Source organism: Myotis myotis, unplaced genomic scaffold (assembly GCF_014108235.1).
Source record: "Myotis myotis isolate mMyoMyo1 unplaced genomic scaffold, mMyoMyo1.p scaffold_m19_p_3, whole genome shotgun sequence".
NCBI lineage: Eukaryota > Metazoa > Chordata > Mammalia > Chiroptera > Vespertilionidae > Myotis > Myotis myotis.
The window spans coordinates 83,911,496-83,929,903 of NW_023416335.1; the positions used below are offsets into that span (position 1 = coordinate 83,911,496).

General features: G+C 41.1%; 1 pseudogene; it reads left to right on the forward strand.

The window, feature by feature from the left end:
- The first annotated feature begins 13,090 nt into the window (after positions 1–13,090).
- On the forward strand, positions 13,091–15,664 carry LOC118651263 (annotated as a pseudogene).
- The last annotated feature ends 2,744 nt before the right edge of the window (positions 15,665–18,408 follow it).

Sequence of the window (18,408 nt, forward strand, 5' to 3'; positions counted from 1 at the left end):
TCCATGAGGGTCCCTAAAAGGCCACAGGCAGAGTCTAGGGGCGTCCTGCAGAAGCTGAGAGCTGCTTCCACCCCACCCCACCCCCATGTGTTTCATGCAACTAAGGAGACAGCCTCTGTCAGGGGAGAGTTAGGCTGAGGACGGAACCCAGAGAGCAAAACTTCTGAAACTGTCAGGAGTTTCTTGCCCACCAGGTTCACACTTTGGGATTCTGCTCTGAGTGCTGTGAGGCCCTGACAGACAGGGTCAGGCCAAGGAGGAGGTTTGGTGGTTGGGCGGGGATTCCAAGGGGAGCAAGCCAGGCACCCATTCTGCTGGCACAGCAGCGCTCCTGGGTTTCTGCAGCCCAGCACGCACCAGGGCTGTGGGGAGACCACTCACAGTGCCTCCTGTCACCCCGCTGCTCCCACCCGCCTGCCTTCCTGCTCTCAGCCCTGGGCCCCGGCCTCGCAGCTTATGGCGCCTGTGCAGTGCCCAGCGGATGCTCCTAGTACTTTTGCTCATTTGTTTGTTTGCTGATGAAGTGTTGATACTTTGAGATGCAATACTTGTTCCAAAGTTTGACCGTAGGTAGGTTTTTAAAAAATGAAAAGTAACAATTGATGTATGCCTATCATGAGTCCAAAACCCTGATAGTTGGCTTATATAAATGATCTCATTGAAGGAAAGAGACAAAAATGGATGGCTGAGGAACTGAACATTGAAAGCACCCTAGATTTGTATTTTTGGGCCCTGCCCTTAGCAGATCCTTGCACTTGAAACACTTGAAAGTAATTACCAAGGTCCAGTAGCCAGCCATTGCATCAACATTCTAAACAGAAGCTATTTGAATGAGTCAACTTGAATGATTCCCATAGCAGGAAGCTCACAACTTACCTCATCTGAAAGCCTATCTTATTTTTTCCTTACTTAAAAAAAATCAGAACTACAGAAAATTTGAAAATAGAATACAATGAGTACTCTTCACCTCGATTAGCCACTTGTCAAGTACTCTTCACCTTGATTAGCTAAATTTGGCTTTTCTCTCTTTCTTAACATACATTCGCATACTCTTTTTTTGCTAAATTACTGAGACTAAGTCATGTGGACCCTGACACTTCATCCTAAATGCCTCAGTATGTGTCTCCTAAAAATAAAAATGTCTATATAAGCCAGCACTATTATCACACACATCTAAGAAATTATTAATCAAGTTAAGTTATCTAATAGCATCTATCTAAAATTCTGCAATTGCCCTAAAAATACTTTTCCTTGTATTTCTTTCCTCCCTCCACCCCGCTGCCCCAATCTAGGATCTTATCAAGGTTCATGTATCCCATTGTTTGTACATCTCCTTCCCTCCATCCTATTTTCAGCACCTCTGATTCTCAGTAAATTTCTCCCAGCATTCAGCCAACATCACCTTCTTGTACATTCTACCTCTTGGCATTCTCCAGTGGTTCTTAATAAGTTTCTAACAACTTATTTGCAAATCTGAGTGTAATTTGCTTTCTGTGATAAGATTTTTTAAAAATAGAGTCAATACCTAGTTCATTGTAGACTTGCCTATGTCTACAGGTACTAAGAATGTCCTATAGCAAAGGACTAGAGCCAATGGCCTCATCCAGGTTTCATCCAGACAACAGATATGCATTTCTTCCACTTAGTGTGTGTGTACCCATGCTTGTGTGTGTTTAATATGAATTCATTGCCAGAATTTAAACATATTTTTTTAAGATCTGGGTTTCTGGTTCTTCTTTAAAAATGAAATAAGAAGAATTGGTAACTCGGGCTCCATATTCCCCAAAAGCAACAATTGGCTAAAATTAAGTAGCAGCTGCTGCCTTCATATGGGTCTGGGTCCCCCATTTGCATAGTCCACACGCTGAATAGTGTCTCCTAGTGTCAGTTCTCATTTTTTCATTGTGACGTTACTGTTCCTTGTCTTACCCCTGGCCGCATGTTCTCATTCACACTACCTGCCTGGTCTCAGCCAGCATTTGTATACCCTATGCCATGTGCCATTTTACAACATTCCAAGCACCTTCACACCACCAATTCATTCTTAAACTAATCCTATGAGATAAGTAGGACTTTTAATATTACCCCACTTTCTTGCGGAGGAGGCCAAGGTCAGTACCTACAGTGTAGTGAAATGATAATTCACTGAGATGTATGAATCTGGGGGACAGGGAAATATGATGTCCCCCACTTGTGATGTGGAGGAAAATGTTCTTTCAGAGGCAGTTTCAGAGGCATGGGGAATCTAATAGGGAAGCTATTTTAAGTGATGTTACATCACTTTCATTAAAGTTATTGTTGATAGACTTGAATGGGTCCTTCAGCTGGTTGCCATGGAAACCATAAACTAGTGAAGGCTGTCTAGTAGCCTGGGTAAAGTGAATTTAAAAGAAAAAAACTTTTGAAAATACCTAACTAAAGAATTTCTGGAATGAGAAGAAGGAAAGATTATTCAAGGTGCTTATGAATTCCATCTGAGAAGCACATGCTAATCAGAAATCATGACTGAAGGCTGAGGCCAAGCAAATGAACCCTCATTCCTTCCTGTTTAGCTCAAATGCCTACTTGAAACTGAAATGAGGACCTCACAGCTCAGAACTCGGGTCTTCCTAGGCTAAGTTATTGCAAAGAGATAAAGGAGCTTTTGTCCTCATCTTAGCTAAACACGATCTAGTTACAGGCTCCTCTCCCAGGATTCTTTCCCCTGCTATATGGAACATCTGCTTATGTAAAAATATAACCAACAAAGATTCACAAAGACTGTCTTGTCTATTGAGATGGAACAGAGATTGCAGGCCTCACCCCCAAACTCAGCTTGGCTTACATGTTCTTACGTAGATAATTAACTCTCCAATTAAACTCAGGCCTGGGAGGCAGGGCTACAAAGTCCTCTGAAAGGCTGGAGCCAGAAGCAAATGGACATGGCTTAGCAGTCGGAGAACAGAGTGTTCCAGGGCAGTCAAATATAGAAGCTTCCAGGGCCAAGGAATTCACCGAAACTCCCAAGTGAATTTTTTACAATTTAGACAAGTTTTAGGATAAAGATTTTATAACTAACTTATTTTTAGGTAAACCTCCCTCCTCTCAGAAGGAAAGGTTTCCCTAGCTGGTGATTCTAACAGGAAGTCAAACTCTGTACAGAGTTCCAGTAATGGTGAGTGAAAGAGAGTGTATTTCTCAAATACAGCCTCCAAGATTGATTCAGGTATGCAGTTGATATGCTATATTAAAAATAGTAACGAATCTTCATAGTAATCACCACGGCAGAAAAGATCTTTGTTAGAGGTGACAGCTCAGAGAGACCCTTGAGAAATCAATGCAGGAGGATAAGACCGGGCCCCCTGGGTACAGAGAAATCCTGGCACCTGGGCACGTCGCCAGCCATGGGGTCTTCTCACCCACTACACAGCTTTTTAGAAAGCAGATGAAGTGATGCTGTAGCTCTTTTACTTTACATTTCTATAAATGAAAACATGTAAAGAAAATAAAATGATCTTAACATGGCATTCCTATAAATCTTCCATCTGGATTATCTCTTGTTTGGGCTACAGCTACGTGCAGTGGTAGACCTTTAATTTCATCTCCAGAACAACATTTTGTAAAGATTTCCCTTTATTTGCCATCGGGATAATAAAAAAGACCTAGGAGCTAGACATCCAAAAATATCTATTCTAATCCACTTCTCTGCCAGGAACTGGGCGAGCTGTGATATGTAGCTCAGCACTTTCCCACTCTGTGCTCCAGGTCCTTCGCTGGACACATGCAAATAATAAAGCATAGCCTGTCCATCATTATGAGGATGTTTAGAGAATCTGAGGTTGATAAATATTTAGAGCTGGAAATGTAGAGGTCTTCTGTCCCACCCTCACGTTATGGAGAGGACAATGAGGCCCCACAGATTGAGTGACCACCCAAGGTGCAGCTAGAGAGAGTGCCACAAGGCACCCAGAACCCAGGCTTTCTCCTGTGCTCTTTGCCCCAGGCCACGTTCTTCACTCATAGAATGACAAGTCCCTATATAAATGGGTCAAAGATGGCTTCTGTGTATCGGTCTCTAGGTGGCTTTTTTGTTTCTTTGTTTGTTTGCTTTAACTAATGATTTTTAGAGAGAAAGGAAGGGAGAGGGAGAGAGAAACATTGATGTGAGAGCTCAACATCATTTGGCTACCTCCTGAACAACCCCTACTGGGAATCAAGCCTACAACTTAGGCATGTGCCCTGACTGGGAATAAAACCCACAACTTTCAGTGCACGGGACGACGCCCAACCAACTGAGCCACACTGGCCAGGGCATAGGTGCTTTATATTTTCATTTGCTCAAAAGCCCACTGGCACCAAACTCAAATTTTAAACATCTAGTAATTTTATTTTTTTAATTAAATCTTTATTGTTCAGATTATTACGGTTGTTCCTGTTTTTTTCCCCCATAGCTCCCCTCCACCTGGTTCCCACGCTACCCTCTGCCCTTACCCCCTCCTCCTCTCCACTGTCCTCATCCTTAGGTGTACGATTTTTGTCCAGTCTCTTCCTGCACCCCCCACACCCCTTTCCCCCCCAAAAAATAGTCAGTCCACTCCCTTTCTGTGTCCCCTGATCCTATTATATTCACCAGTTTATTCTGTTCATCAGATTATTTATTCACTTGATTTTTAGATTCACTTGTTGATAGATATGTATTTGTTGTTCATAATTTGTATCTTTACCTTTTTCTTCTTCTTCCTCTTCTTAAAGAATACTTTTCAGCATTTCATATAATACTGGTTTGGTGGTGAACTCCTTTAGCTTTTTCTTATCTGTGAAGCTCTTTATCTGACCTTCAACTTTGAATGATAGCTTTGCTGGATAAAGTAATCTTGGTTGTAGGTTCTTGCTATTCACCACTTTGAATATTTCTTGCCACTCCCTTCTGGCCTGCATAGTTGCTGTTGAGAAATCAGCTGACAATCGTATGGGTACTCCCTTGTAGGTAACTGACTGTTTTTCTCTTGCTGCTTTTAAGATTCTCTCTTTGTCTTTTGCTCTTGGAATTTTAATTATGATGTGTCTTGGTGTGGTCCTCTTTGGATTCCTTTTGTTTGGGGTTCTCTGTGCTTCCTGTACTTGTAAGTCTATTTCTTTCACTAGGTAGGGGAAGTTTTCTGTCATTATTTCTTCAAATAGGTTTTCAATATCTTGCTCTCTCTCTTCTTCTGGCACCCCCATAATTCGGATGTTGGTACGCTTGAAGTTGTTCCAGAGGCTCCTTACACTATCTTCATATTTTTGGATACTTTTTTCTTTTTGCTTTTCCGGTTGGGTGTTTTTTGCTTCTTCGTATTTCAAATCTTTGACTTGATTCTTGCAATCCTCTAGTCTACTGTTGGATCTCTGTATAATATTCCTTTTTTTTTAGGCTAGTCAAGTGAAGCAGTGGGAGTGGAGAAGGAACAAAGAAATCTGTAACTGACTGTGATCAATTAATTGTAGGCGCCACTGCACTTGGACCAGCCTGTATAATATTCTTTATTTCAGTCAGTGTATGCTTAATTTCTAGTTGGTTTTTTTCATATCCTCGAGGGCCTCACTAGATTTATCGAGGATTTCACCAAATTTATCGGTGGTTTCCAGAAAATTCTTGAAAAACCTATAACTGTGGTTTTGAACTCTATATCTAGTAGTTTGCTCTCCTCCATTTGTGACCTGTTTCTTTGTCTCTGCATTTTGGCTGCTTCCCTGTGTTGATAGAGTGGTTTTCTGTGCTAGGTGTCCTATAGGGCCCAGTGGCTTAGCCTCCCCAGTTACCTGAGGTGGACACTCTTGGTGCACCCCTTTGTGGGCTTTGTGCACAGCCTTGTTGTAGTTAAGCCTTGATTGTTGTTGGTATCACTGGGAGGAATTGACCTCCAGGCCAATTGGCTGTGAGAATCAGCTGTGTCTATGGTGGGAGAACTTCTGTGCTGGAGATACACTTATGGGGCAAGACTTGCTTCAGTGGGGCTTTGGTGCTCTCTGAGTCTGCCCCCTGAGTGTGTCCCTTATGGATCTGAGGAGTTGTAATCTGGATGGTCCCATTCTGACCACTGGGTATACTGGCATTTGGATCTCTAAGGAGGTGCTAATTTAGCCCCTGACTGAGGCTACCCAGCAGGAGCTATGAAGAGATCTGCAGATTCTCCTTCTTTGTTTGGGGTTTGGAGGTGCCCAGATGAGGCCCAGCTGTGAAGCAATGCAAGCTGCTTTGGGGCCTTGGGCCTTCTTTTGGATGTTCTGGGTCTCTCTGACCCAGCTGCAGTTTGTTAGGTGATTTTAGATTGCAAAGGGCCAGGTCATTCATATGCAAAAGCCTCTGCGCACAGCTTGGGTGGGCGGGATCTCAGGGAATCAACAGGGCAGAGCAAACAGCTATGGCTGATCCCCAGCTCTGCCCTAAGAGGCCCCGGGTCTTAGTGTCCCGCAGTAATCACTGCAAGCACCTCTGAGAGAAAGCTGCCCTTGAGTTCTGCCCACTGCCAGACAGTCCAGTTTCTCCCTGTATGAGTTGGGTCCCCAGAGACTCGTCCAGAACTGGAGTTCAGAGCATTCAGGAGCTTGTGTCTCCCTCCCGATTGAAAATGACAACCACGTCCTCAGTTGCCAGCCCTTTCCGAGTGTGCCTTCGTACCTCTGCACTTTACTTCCACACCTCCTCTAAGTCTCAGTGTGCTTTTCTCTTTCCTTCTAGTTGTAGAATTTCCACTCAGCCAGCCTTCCTGTCATTCTGGATGATGTCCGTTTTGTCATTTAGTTGTAGTTTTGAAGTGGTTGTGCGAGGCAGCAGTTTCAGACGTTTACCTATGCCGCCATCTTGGTTTCCTCTCAACATCTAGTAATTTTAAAAAATAGCCAAAAAAGCAGATTTTCAGCCATTAGGAACCTATCTATTTTGCATACCCCTCGAAACCTCACCCAGCAACTGTTGACCATTGATAAGCTAGAGCCTTAGAGTTACAAAACCCCAAGCTACCACTGCCCTTCACAGCTCTGTGATCCAGAGACTCCTAAGCCACATTGCTGAGCCCTGCTCTAATCCCCTTTCTCCCAGGAGTCCCCTTATCCTCCTCCCCTCTGGATGTTGGTTTCCTAGAGCATCTGGATGGTCTCATGTGAGTGACTTCCCTTCTCCTGCAACCCTGTGAAAGCATGGCCCAGTAAAGCTAGTTGTGTGTTACTGTTTGTCATGGTCATATCTTTCTCCTTGATCAACTCCAAATCCCTCAAACCTCCTTCAAAAGATGCAAGTGTCACGAAGATATTTGGTGCCACCACTAAGACTAAGGATGAGGGGAAAATGGACCCCAAATGCCCATTTATTGACACCCTGTGGGTCTTCTTAATACATACAGCAAGTGACATTAATACTTCTGGGTCTTTGCCATCTATATATATAAAAGGCTAAGTGACCGGCTGACCGGCCAGTAGGTATGATGTGCACTGACCACCAGCGGAAGATGCTCAATGCAGGAGTTGCCAAGCTGTGGTGACTTGCCAGCGACAGTTCTCAGGTGATGCACCCTGGAACCAGAGAGAAGGAGCCCGATTCCAGGGTGCGTCACCTGAGAACCACCCTTTCACAATCCAGGACCCCTCGGGGGATGTCAAAGAGTTGGTTTCAGCCCAATCCCTGCAGGCCAGGCTGAGGGACTCCACCTGCCGGAGGGACCCCACTCACTCCTCATATGCCCTTTGACCTACAGCATTGCCCCAGATGTGGCTGGCCAGGGAGGGACCCTGGGAGGTTGGCTCCAGGCTGTGCCTGGTCCATCTTGCCCAGTCCTGCCCCACTGGCCACCTTCTAATTAATATCCTTTCAATGTGTATGAATCTGTGCACCGGGGCACTAGTATGAGAATAAGCCCTGAAAACTTGAAAAAAGAGGATCCCAATCAAATTTTACCTTTCTTTTAGCTCATTCACAGAGGGATTAAGAAAAAAATCATATAACAAATTGGTCCCTGCGGCCACAAAGTGAATGCTTGACTCCTTTGGTGTACATCTAGAGCAACAGGGACAATGCAAAAGTTACCCAAGATGTGGCTGTAACCCAAGGGCAAAACCCACTCTAGAAAGTAAATAACACTGAATGTTTTATTATTTTAAAAGTTCCAAAATCTAAATTCTGCCCCTCAAAATCTAAATGCACTTTTCAAACAGTGTAATCACACGAAACTATTCAGCTGCCTTAAATATTACTGACAAAGTGCAGAAACTATTGAAACCACACTGCTCTAAAGCCTGAGCTAGTTGAACTCTTCTTTCAACTACAGGGGAAAGGCCATATTACATTTAAAAATTACTGGTTTGATGAAATCCAAGAAAGAAGTATTTTGAGTATGTTTTCTGGTTTGGGCAAATAAATGGTTGCCTTTTCTCCACCACTACCCCTCAAAAAAATCTAAGCTCTAAATTCAACTCGATTTTCTTGGTTTGGAAGCACTACATTTTGGAGAAATATTAACACTTTCACCCTGTGTACTTTTGCCAAAACTAGTGATAGTTGACATGGCTTGATCAACTATACACCAGGCACTGCACTGAAGACTTTAAATATATTGACACATGTCATCTTCATGACAAACCTAATAAGATAGGTATTATTATTATTATTATTATTATTATTATTATTATTTTACAAATGTGGAAACTGAGGCATAGTATACCATAGTAACTTGCTCAAGATCAGGCAGCTTCTAAATCAATTCATTTTGACTCTGGACTTACCCTGCCCAATACACTTATGGTTACTGAGCACTTGAAATATGGCTAGTTTGCATTGAGATGTGTGGTAAGTGTAAAAATACATACTATATTTTAATGACCTAATATAAAGAAAAGAATGTAAAATATCCCAATAGTATTTAAAATGTTGACTACATGTTGAAATAATATTTTAGATACTCTGGATAAAATTTTATTAAAATTAGTTTGACCTGTTTTTGCATTTTTTAATGTGGCTAGTAGAAAACTTCACATTCTATGTGTGGCCCCCACTTGTGGCTCACAGTACACCTCTATCAGACCACGCTGCTCTAAAGCCTGAACTCTTCACCATTTTGTTTTACCCTCCAAAGAAAAGAGTTTATACTACCAGCACTTCTCATTTTATTACACTTTGCTTTTTTGAGCTTCACAGATGTTTCATTTTTTACAAACTGAAGGCAAGACCCTCCACCAGCAAAGAGATTACAACTCACTTTACTGTAAGACCCACTTTATTTCAGTGGTCGGGAACTACTAGTAAACCTGCAATATCTCCAAGGTACACCCGGATTCACATTAATGAAAAAGCGTGATCTTCTTTCATTGCAAGATGAATTATATTTTGTGTGTATGTGAGGAAACCAAGGAATAAAAGAGTTGAGACCCAAAGTCAAACATTAACCCTGAAACAATCTTCAAAGAGCACTGAGAACCAAAGATTACACACTCTACTCTTAGCTTTACTTGCTTGACCTGCTTTCCAACCTGGACTGAGGCCACAGAGTTCAAGAAATTTTAATGACTGTCTGAGGTTTAATGTCTAATCAAAGCCAAACATGGCCTTTGCTTGTGGTTTCTGCTCCTGCTTTCTGCCCATTGTGTTATGCGTGAATAAAAGAACACAACAAAGTTGGGGAAAGTGCCCGTCTGTGTGGCTTTTTGCCAAGGGTCGCGAGTTGGTTTTCATGGCATTAATACTTCAATTATTAATGATAATCATTGGGTTTCCACTTTCAAGGAAAATGTATGAAACACATAATCATAAGCAAATTCATTGCATGTCAGAAGCACTCCCTAAGAAAGCTTGAGCTATTCATAAGCTCTGATTGCAGCTCAGATGCTAGATTGGTTCGGAGCTGAGGCTGGATTTTCATATTTTCCTCTAAAAAGTCCCTTAGCAGAAAATATTTCCTGAAATGTGAGCAACTCCACAGGTGCCCCCTAAGAGAACAGGACTTGGCAATTAAAACTAAAGATGTTCTTGTACTTTCTGCTGTGCTCCAGGTCCAGCCCAGCCTCCATCCGGCTATGAACATTTGACGTCTGTGCTTATTTACTTAGTTCCCTGGAGCACATGGTGGCTTTTCTCTGTCACTGCATTCACCTATGAGAGCTCTATTTAAAGAGTCTTCATACTGTTCTGAACATTTACATTTGAGCCAAGCCCTCAGCGCGACACGTCAACACTCCCTTTCCTACTTTTCCTCAACATCTCTCTCTCTCCTTGCTCCTCTGATTAATTCTTCTTTCTTTACAAACATGTGAAGGAAGAGGCTGTGACACTGAAAACCTTCCTGGGGTGGTGGTAGTACTGGCCCTATACACTGCACCCCCTCCTTAGTGGGGATTAAGTGTTCCTCCCTGTGTCCCAACACTGGGCAGCTGTCCCTGAGTCATTCAGGATCAACCAATGACACTCCAGCAAGCTGAGGTGGGGAGAACAGAGGCCTCATGCATTTTATTCATAGGACTGTGTGTACTTATATAACCTCTCTATATAGATAGGCCTAAATATTACCTTTCACAATTCCTCATTGTTTAACCTTATCCTTCTGGATTTATTATATGTTTGATGTTCTTAATGGGCAGCATTCCGTGTGACATGGTGGAAGGTGTACGATAACATGAAGGTTCATATTCTAATCACTGTCCTGCTGCTAACTAGCTGTGTAGCTTTGGACATGTCATTAAAGTTATCTGAGCCCATTCCTCAATGAAGTGAAAGGTTGAATTAAATAATATCTTTCAGTGTTCTACAATTCTATGATCCATGACTTTATAGATCATCTCTAGTTATTGGTACCCATTTCTTTTAAGTCATTATTTCCTGTCACTGTTTCCTTGGAGATTTGTGGTTGCCCTATGAGAAGCAAACTAAACAGGTCCCCTGATGAAGTGATTAAGATAAATCCATCAAGATAAATCCAGTCAAGATGGTAAAGTAGGAAAATACTGTGCTCACCTCCTCCCACAATCACATCAAAATTATAACTAATTGTAATTTTGCTTAAAGATTCACTTGCTCAAAGATTCACTCGCTCATAGCTCCAGCACTGGGGCAGCAACTCAAAAGCACCAGAGATGTACCGGGAGGAAATGGATTCTCTGGCTTTAGGGTGAGGGCTAGAGGGGCAGGGATCAGGCAGCTCACTCTGGGGACAGAAGTGCTTACAGTCATTGCTCCTTTCTTGAGCCCTCCTTCTACCCAGCTAACAGGTGCACGCGGGTACAAATCTGAATGCTTCATATCTGGACAACACTGTTCACACACCTTGGTGATTCCTTGAGACCCTGCCCCACCCAACTTTTGGGTCCACCCAAGCTACTTCCAGTGGCATCTCCGTACACATGGCCTGTCTTGGCTCATGTTGCAGACTTTCCTAAAATCTCTCAAAGGTTCACAAACCCCACACAAATTACATCTGTCCTCTGCATTCTCAATAACTCTTGCTAAAAGGCCCAAATTCAGCACCAGTGGCAACCATCCTTGCTTCAGAGCTTAGCCTCTTCCAGATGCCTTGAAGTCCAGTATAGGTGGCAATCATCTGCAGATCACTCTGTGGCTCTTACCAGGTGGCCCCTGGTCTAACAGGAGCTTCAGCTGATATTGGTCTGTACCAGAGCCCCTCCCAAGAGACCCCAACAACAACACATGCAGTGGTTAGCATCACCCAACAAGCTCTGCGAACAACACACCCAAAGGGGAGACTCAGAAGGCACCAGAGCCCCACTAAAGCAAATCCTGTTCCTTGGAGTCAACCCTGTACCTCCAGCTGTATTCATGGCCATTTCTCACAACCAGTCAGCCTGAGGATCAATCCTTCCTACTGACATTGCAATAGCAATCAAGGCTCAACTGCAAGGGCAGGGCATATGCAACTCACACAAGGGACACCCCTGGAGCACCTAGCTCAGGTAACCAGAGAGACTATGCCACTAGGCCCCACAAAAAACCTACTACATAAGGCCACTCTGCCAAGACCAGTAGACATAGCCAATCTAACTAATACATATAAACAAACACAGAAAGTCAGCCAAAATAAGAAGACAAAGAAAAATGTCCCAAAATAAAAAAACTGAATAGAAAAGAAAAAGAGCTAAAAAAAAAAGAAGAAGAAGAAGAAGAAGAAGAAGAAGAAGAAGAAGAAGAAGAAGAAGAAGAAGAAGAAAAATATGGAGACAAACTGTCTGCCAGATGCAAAGATCAAAACTGATTATAAGTATGCTCAATGAACTTAGGGGAAGAGAAGCTGAACATAGTGAGAACTTCCATAAAGAGATAGGAAATATAAAAATGGAGATAGAAAACATTAAAACATGAAATAAAGAATACATTAGAGAGACTCAAGAGTGATGTCAATGAAGCAGAAGATCAAATCAGCAATTTGGAAGACAAGGTAGCATAAAACACCCTATCAGAACACTAAAAAAGGGGGGGGGCAGTATTTTAAAAATGAGAATAGTTTAAGGAATCACTGGGACAACATCAAGCATACTAGCATTATCATTGTAGAGGTACCAGAAGAAGAGAAAGAGAAAAGATTGAAAACCTATTTAAATAAAAATGATGGAAAACTTCCTAACCTAGCAAAGCAAATAGACATTCAAATCAAGGGAGTGCAGAGAGTCCCAAACAAGATGAACCCAAAGAGGCCCATACTAAGGCACATCCTAATTAAAATGCAAAAGTCTAATGACAGAGAATCTTAAGAGCAGCAAGAGAAAAGTAGTTACCTACAAGGGAGTTCCCATAAGACTGTCACTGATTTTACAAACGAAATTGCAAGCTAGAAGAGATTGACACAAATATTAAAAGTGATAAAAAGCAAGAACCTACACCCAATAACACTCTACTCAGCAAAGCTATCATTTAGAATCAAAGAACAGATAAAGAGCTTCCCAGACAAGAAAAAGCAAAAGGAATTTATCACCCCAAAACCACTATTACAAAAAGTGTTTAGAAGAAAAAAAGAAAGCAGCCATAGGTGACCTCTGAAAACAGTTCTCTATTCACTAGAACCAGAAAACCCCACAAGATCATGCAAATAAAGAGGCTCAAATCTCCGTGTTCACTTAAGAACACTCGTGAAACTGCCCAGGCCACCAAGGTATGCATATTCGAAAAGCCACCAAGTATCTGAAGGATGTCACTTTACAGAAGCGATGTGTGCCATTCCGTCTTTACAGTGGTGGAGTTGGTAGATATGCCCAGGCAAAATAGTGGGGCTGGACACAGGGTCAGTGGCCCAAAAAGAGTGCTGAATTTCTGCTGCACGTGCTTAAAAATGCAGAGAGCACTGCTGAACTTAAGGGTTTAGATGTAGATTCTCTGGTCATTGAGCACATTCAGGTGAACAAAGCTCCCAAGATGCGGTGTGGAACCTACAGAGCTCATGGGCGGATTAACCCATACAGGAGCTCTCCCTGCCACATTGAGATGATCCTTACTGAAAAAGAGCAGATTGTTCCAATCTAACCCTACACCTAAAGCAGTGGTTCTCAACCTTGGCTGCACATTAGCATCACCTGGGAATCTTTTTAAAATCCTGATTTCTGGGCCTCATCCTCTGGAAATTCTGTTTCTTTGTTACTAATGTTGTGGCCCCACTAATGTGCAGCCAAGGTTGAGAACCACTGACCTAAAGGAACTATAAAAAGGACAATAAAAGAACCAGAAGAGGAGGTTGCACAGAAGAAAAAGATATCTCAGAAGAAACTGGAAGAGAACCAAGATGGCGGCATAGGTTAACGCCGGAGTTTGCTGTCTTGAACAACTACTTCAAAAGTGAAACTAAAAAACGGAACGGACATCACCCAGAACCACAGGAACGCTGGCTGAGTGGAAGTCCTACAACTAGGAGGAAAGAGAAACGCATACGAACACTCAGAGGAGGCGCAGTGCTGAAGTCAAATTCTGAGGTGCGGAGTGCGTGGAGCGGGCTGGCTGCAGAGGGCGCGGTTGGCGTTTTCAATCGGGAGGGAGTCGCAGACTCTGAGCTCCAGATACAGGCGAGTCTTTAGGGACCCAGACTCAAACAGGAGAAGCGGGACTGTCTGGCTTCAGTCAGAGCGAGTGCAGCTTTCTCTCCGAGCTTTGCAGCGGGTGCTGGGACTCAGAGAGGCAGAGCCCCTGGGGACAGGACTGAGAGCCACCATAACTGCTCTCTCCGGCCCACCCTGTTGATCCTGTGCAACCCGCCCCGCCCAAGCCCTCCACACAGGCATTTGCCGGATAGCTTCAGGCAAAGGCTAGATTAGCACCTCCCTAAAGGACAGAAGTTCTCTCACTGCAGACACAGCTGATTCTCATAGCCACTTGGCCTGGAAGTCAAACCCTCCCTGGTATTAGCTACAACAATCAAGGTTTAACTATAAGACTGCGCACAAAGACCACTAGGGGGTGCACCAAGGAAGCATAACAAAATGCGGAGACAAAGAAACAGGACAAAATTGTCAATGGAAGATATAGAGTTCAGAACCACACTTTTAAGGTCTCTCAAGAACTGTTTAGAAGCCGCCGATAAACTTAATGAGATCTACAAGAAAACTAATGAGACCCTCGATGTTATATTGGGGAACCAACTAGAAATTAAGCATACATGGACTGAAATAACGAATATTATACAGACTCCCGACAGCAGACCAGAGGAGTGCAAGAATCAAGTCAATGATTTGAAATGCGAGGAAGCAAAAAAACCCAACCGGAAAAGCAAAATGAAAAAAGAATCCAAAAATGCGAGGATAGTGTAAGGAGCCTCTGGGACAGCTTCAAGCGTACCAACATCAGAATTATAGGGGTGCCAGAAGATGAGAGAGAGCAAGATATTGAAAACCTATTTGAAGAAATAATGACAGAAAACTTCCCCCACCTGGTGAAAGAAATGGACTTACAGGTCCAAGAAGAGCGGAGAACCCCAAACAAAAGGAATCCAAAGAGGACCACACCAAGACACATCATAATTAAAATGCCAAGAGCAAAAGACAAAGAGAGAATCTTAAAAGCAGCAAGAGAAAGAAACTCAGTTACCTACAAGGGAATACCCATACGACTGTCAGCTGATTTCTCAACAGAAACTTTGCAGGCCAGAAGGGAGTGGCAAGAAATATTCAAAGTGATGAATACCAAGAACCTACAACCAAGATTACTTTATCCAGCAAAGCTATCATTCAGAATTGAAGGTCAGATAAAGAGCTTCACAGATAAGGAAAAGCTAAAGGAGTTCATCACCACCAAACCAGGATTATATGAAATGCTGAAAGGTATCCTTTAAGAAGAGGAAGAGGAAGAAAAAGGTAAAGATACAAATTATGAACAACAAATATGCATCTATCAACAAGTGAACCTAAGAATCAAGTGAATAAATAATCTGATGAACAGAATGAACTGGTGATTATAATAGAATCGGGGACATAGAAAGGGAGTGGATTGACTATTCTTGGGGGGGAAAGGGGTGTGGGAGATGCGGGAAGAGACTGGACAAAAATCGTGCACCTATGGATGAGGACAGTGGGTGGGGAGTGAGGGTGGAGGGTGGGGTGGGAACTGGGAGGAGGGGAGTTATGGGGGGGAAAAAAGAGGAACAAATGTAATAATCTGAACAATAAAGATTTAATTTAAAAAGAAAAGAAGAAGAAACTGAAGAAACAAAAACTTATAGCCCAGGAGTAAATTCAGCATAAAATAAATCTAAATAAAAGTTTAAAGAAGAAGAAAAAAAAAAAACAAAAAAAAAAATAAGAATAAAATAATTTCAATACTATATACCTATCAATAATTAGTTTAAATGTAAATGGATAAAGTGTTCTAATCAAAACACATAAGGTGTCTGAATGAATAAAAAAAAACAAGACTTATACAAATGCTGCTAAAAGAGACCCACTTCAGATCAAAAGACACACAGACTGAAAGTAAAGGGATAGAAAAAGATATTTCATGAACATGGAAACAAAATAAAAGTGAGGGTAGCAAAACCTATTTATATAAGAAAAATAGACTTTACAACAAAGGCTATAACAAGACACAAAGAAGTACATTTCATAATGATGAAGAGATCAATCCGTCAAAAGGATATAACCCTTGTAAACATTTATGTACCCAACATAGGAGCACCTAAATATATAAAGCAAATATTGATGAACATACTGGTAAAGAGAGAGATCGACAGTAATATAGTCCTAGTAGGGAATGTTAACACACCATTGGCATCAACAGATAGAATTTACAAACAGAAAATCAACAAGGAAGCAGCAGCCTTAAATGACACAGATAGATTTAATTGGTATTTTTAGAGCATTTCACCAAAGAACAGTAGAATATACATTCTTTTCAAGTGCACATGGAACATTTTCTAGGATAGACTATATGCCAGGTCATAAAACAAGTCTCAAATTTTAGAAGACTGAAATCATATCAAGTAGCTTTTCCAACCACAATGATATAGAACCAAAAATCAAGTACAAGAAGAAAAGTGAAAAACACAAACACATGGAGAGTAAACAACATGCTACTAAGCAATGAATGGGTAAACAATGAGATCAAAGTGGAAATCAAAGATACCCTGAGACAAATGAAAATGAAAATACAACAACCCAAAACCTACAGGACAACCAAAGCAGTTCTAAGAAAGAAACTCAGCAATATAGGCCTACTTCAAGAAACAAGAAAAGTCTCAAACAATCTAACCTTACACCTAAAGGAACTATATAAAGAACAATTTAAAAAATCCCAAAGTGAATAGAAGGAAGGAAATAGTATAGATCAAAGTAGAAATAAAATAAAGTCAAATAAAATAAAATAAAAAAGATCAATGAAACCAAGAACTGGTTCTTTGAAAAGATAAACAAGATTGATAAACCTTTAGTCAGACTTATCAAGAAAAAAAGAGAGAGCACTTAAATAAATAAAATCAGAAAAGAAAGAGAAGTGAAAACTGACCTCAGAAATACAAAGGATTATATGACAATACTACAAACAATTATATACCAACAAATTAGACAACCTGGAATAAATGGATAAATTCCTAGCAATATATAATCTTTTAAGACTAAATCAAGAAGAAACAGTAAATCTGAACAGACTAATTACAACTAATGAAATTTAAGAAACAATTTTAAAAACTCCCCAAAAACAGAAGTCCTGGACTGGATGCTTCACAGGTGAATTTTACCAAACAGCCAAAGAAAAACTAACATCTATCCTTCTCAAACTATTCAAAGAAATTCAAGAACATGGAAGACTCTCAAGCTCATTTTATGAGGCCAGCATTACCCTGATTACAAAATTAAAGACATTACCAAAAAATTTATAAGCCAAATGTCCCTGATGAACAGATACAAAAATATTAAACAAAATATGAGTAAACTGATTCAGCACTACATTAAAAAGAATACACAGCATAATTTCCCCGGCTGATGTAACTCACTTGGTTGGAGCATCATCCTTTACACTTAAGGGTCATGGGTTCGATTTCCGTCAGGGCATGTACCCAGGTTGCAGGTTCAATTCCTGGTTGGGACCTGAATATCAGGAGGCAACTGATTGATGTTTTCTCTCACATTGATGTTTCTCTCTCTCCCTCTCCCTTCCTCTCTCATTAAAATCAATAAAAAAACAACACCACACAACATATCTTCAGGTGAGGATTAAAAAAAAAAGAACATACACCATAATCGAGTGGAATTTACTCCTGGAATACAAGTTCAGTTTAAAATTCTCAAATCATTTAATGTGATACACCACATAAACAAAATGAAGGATAAAAATAATATGATCATATCAATGAATACAGGTAAAAGCATTTAACAAAATCCAGTACCCACTTATGATAAAAAAAAAAAAACTCTCAAAAGTAGGGAATAAAGGGAACATAACTCAATGTAATAAAGGCCATAAATGGCAAACCAACAGCTAACATCATACTCAGTGGGGAAAAGCTAAAAGTATTTTCCTTAAGATCAAAAATAATACAAAAATGTCCACTTTTACTACTCTTACTTGACATGGTATTGGAAGTCTTAACCACAGCAATCAGGCAAAAAAAAGAGAAATACAGGCATCCAAATTGGAAAGAAGTAAAACTGTCATTATTTGCTGATGACATGATACTATATGTAGTAAATCCTAAAGACTCCACCAAAACACTATGAGAACGGATAAATGAATTCAATAAAGTAGCAGGATGCAAAATTAATATCCAGAAATTGGTTGTGTCTTTATACACCAATAATGAACTATTAGGGAAAAAATATAACAAAACAATATCATTTACAATAACCTCCAAAAAAAAGCAAACTAGGAATAACTTTAACCAAGAAGGTAAAAGAATTAACATCATTAAAATGTCCATACTACCCAAAGCCATCTGCAGATTCAGTGCAATCTCTATCAAAATACCAATGGCATTTTTCACCAAA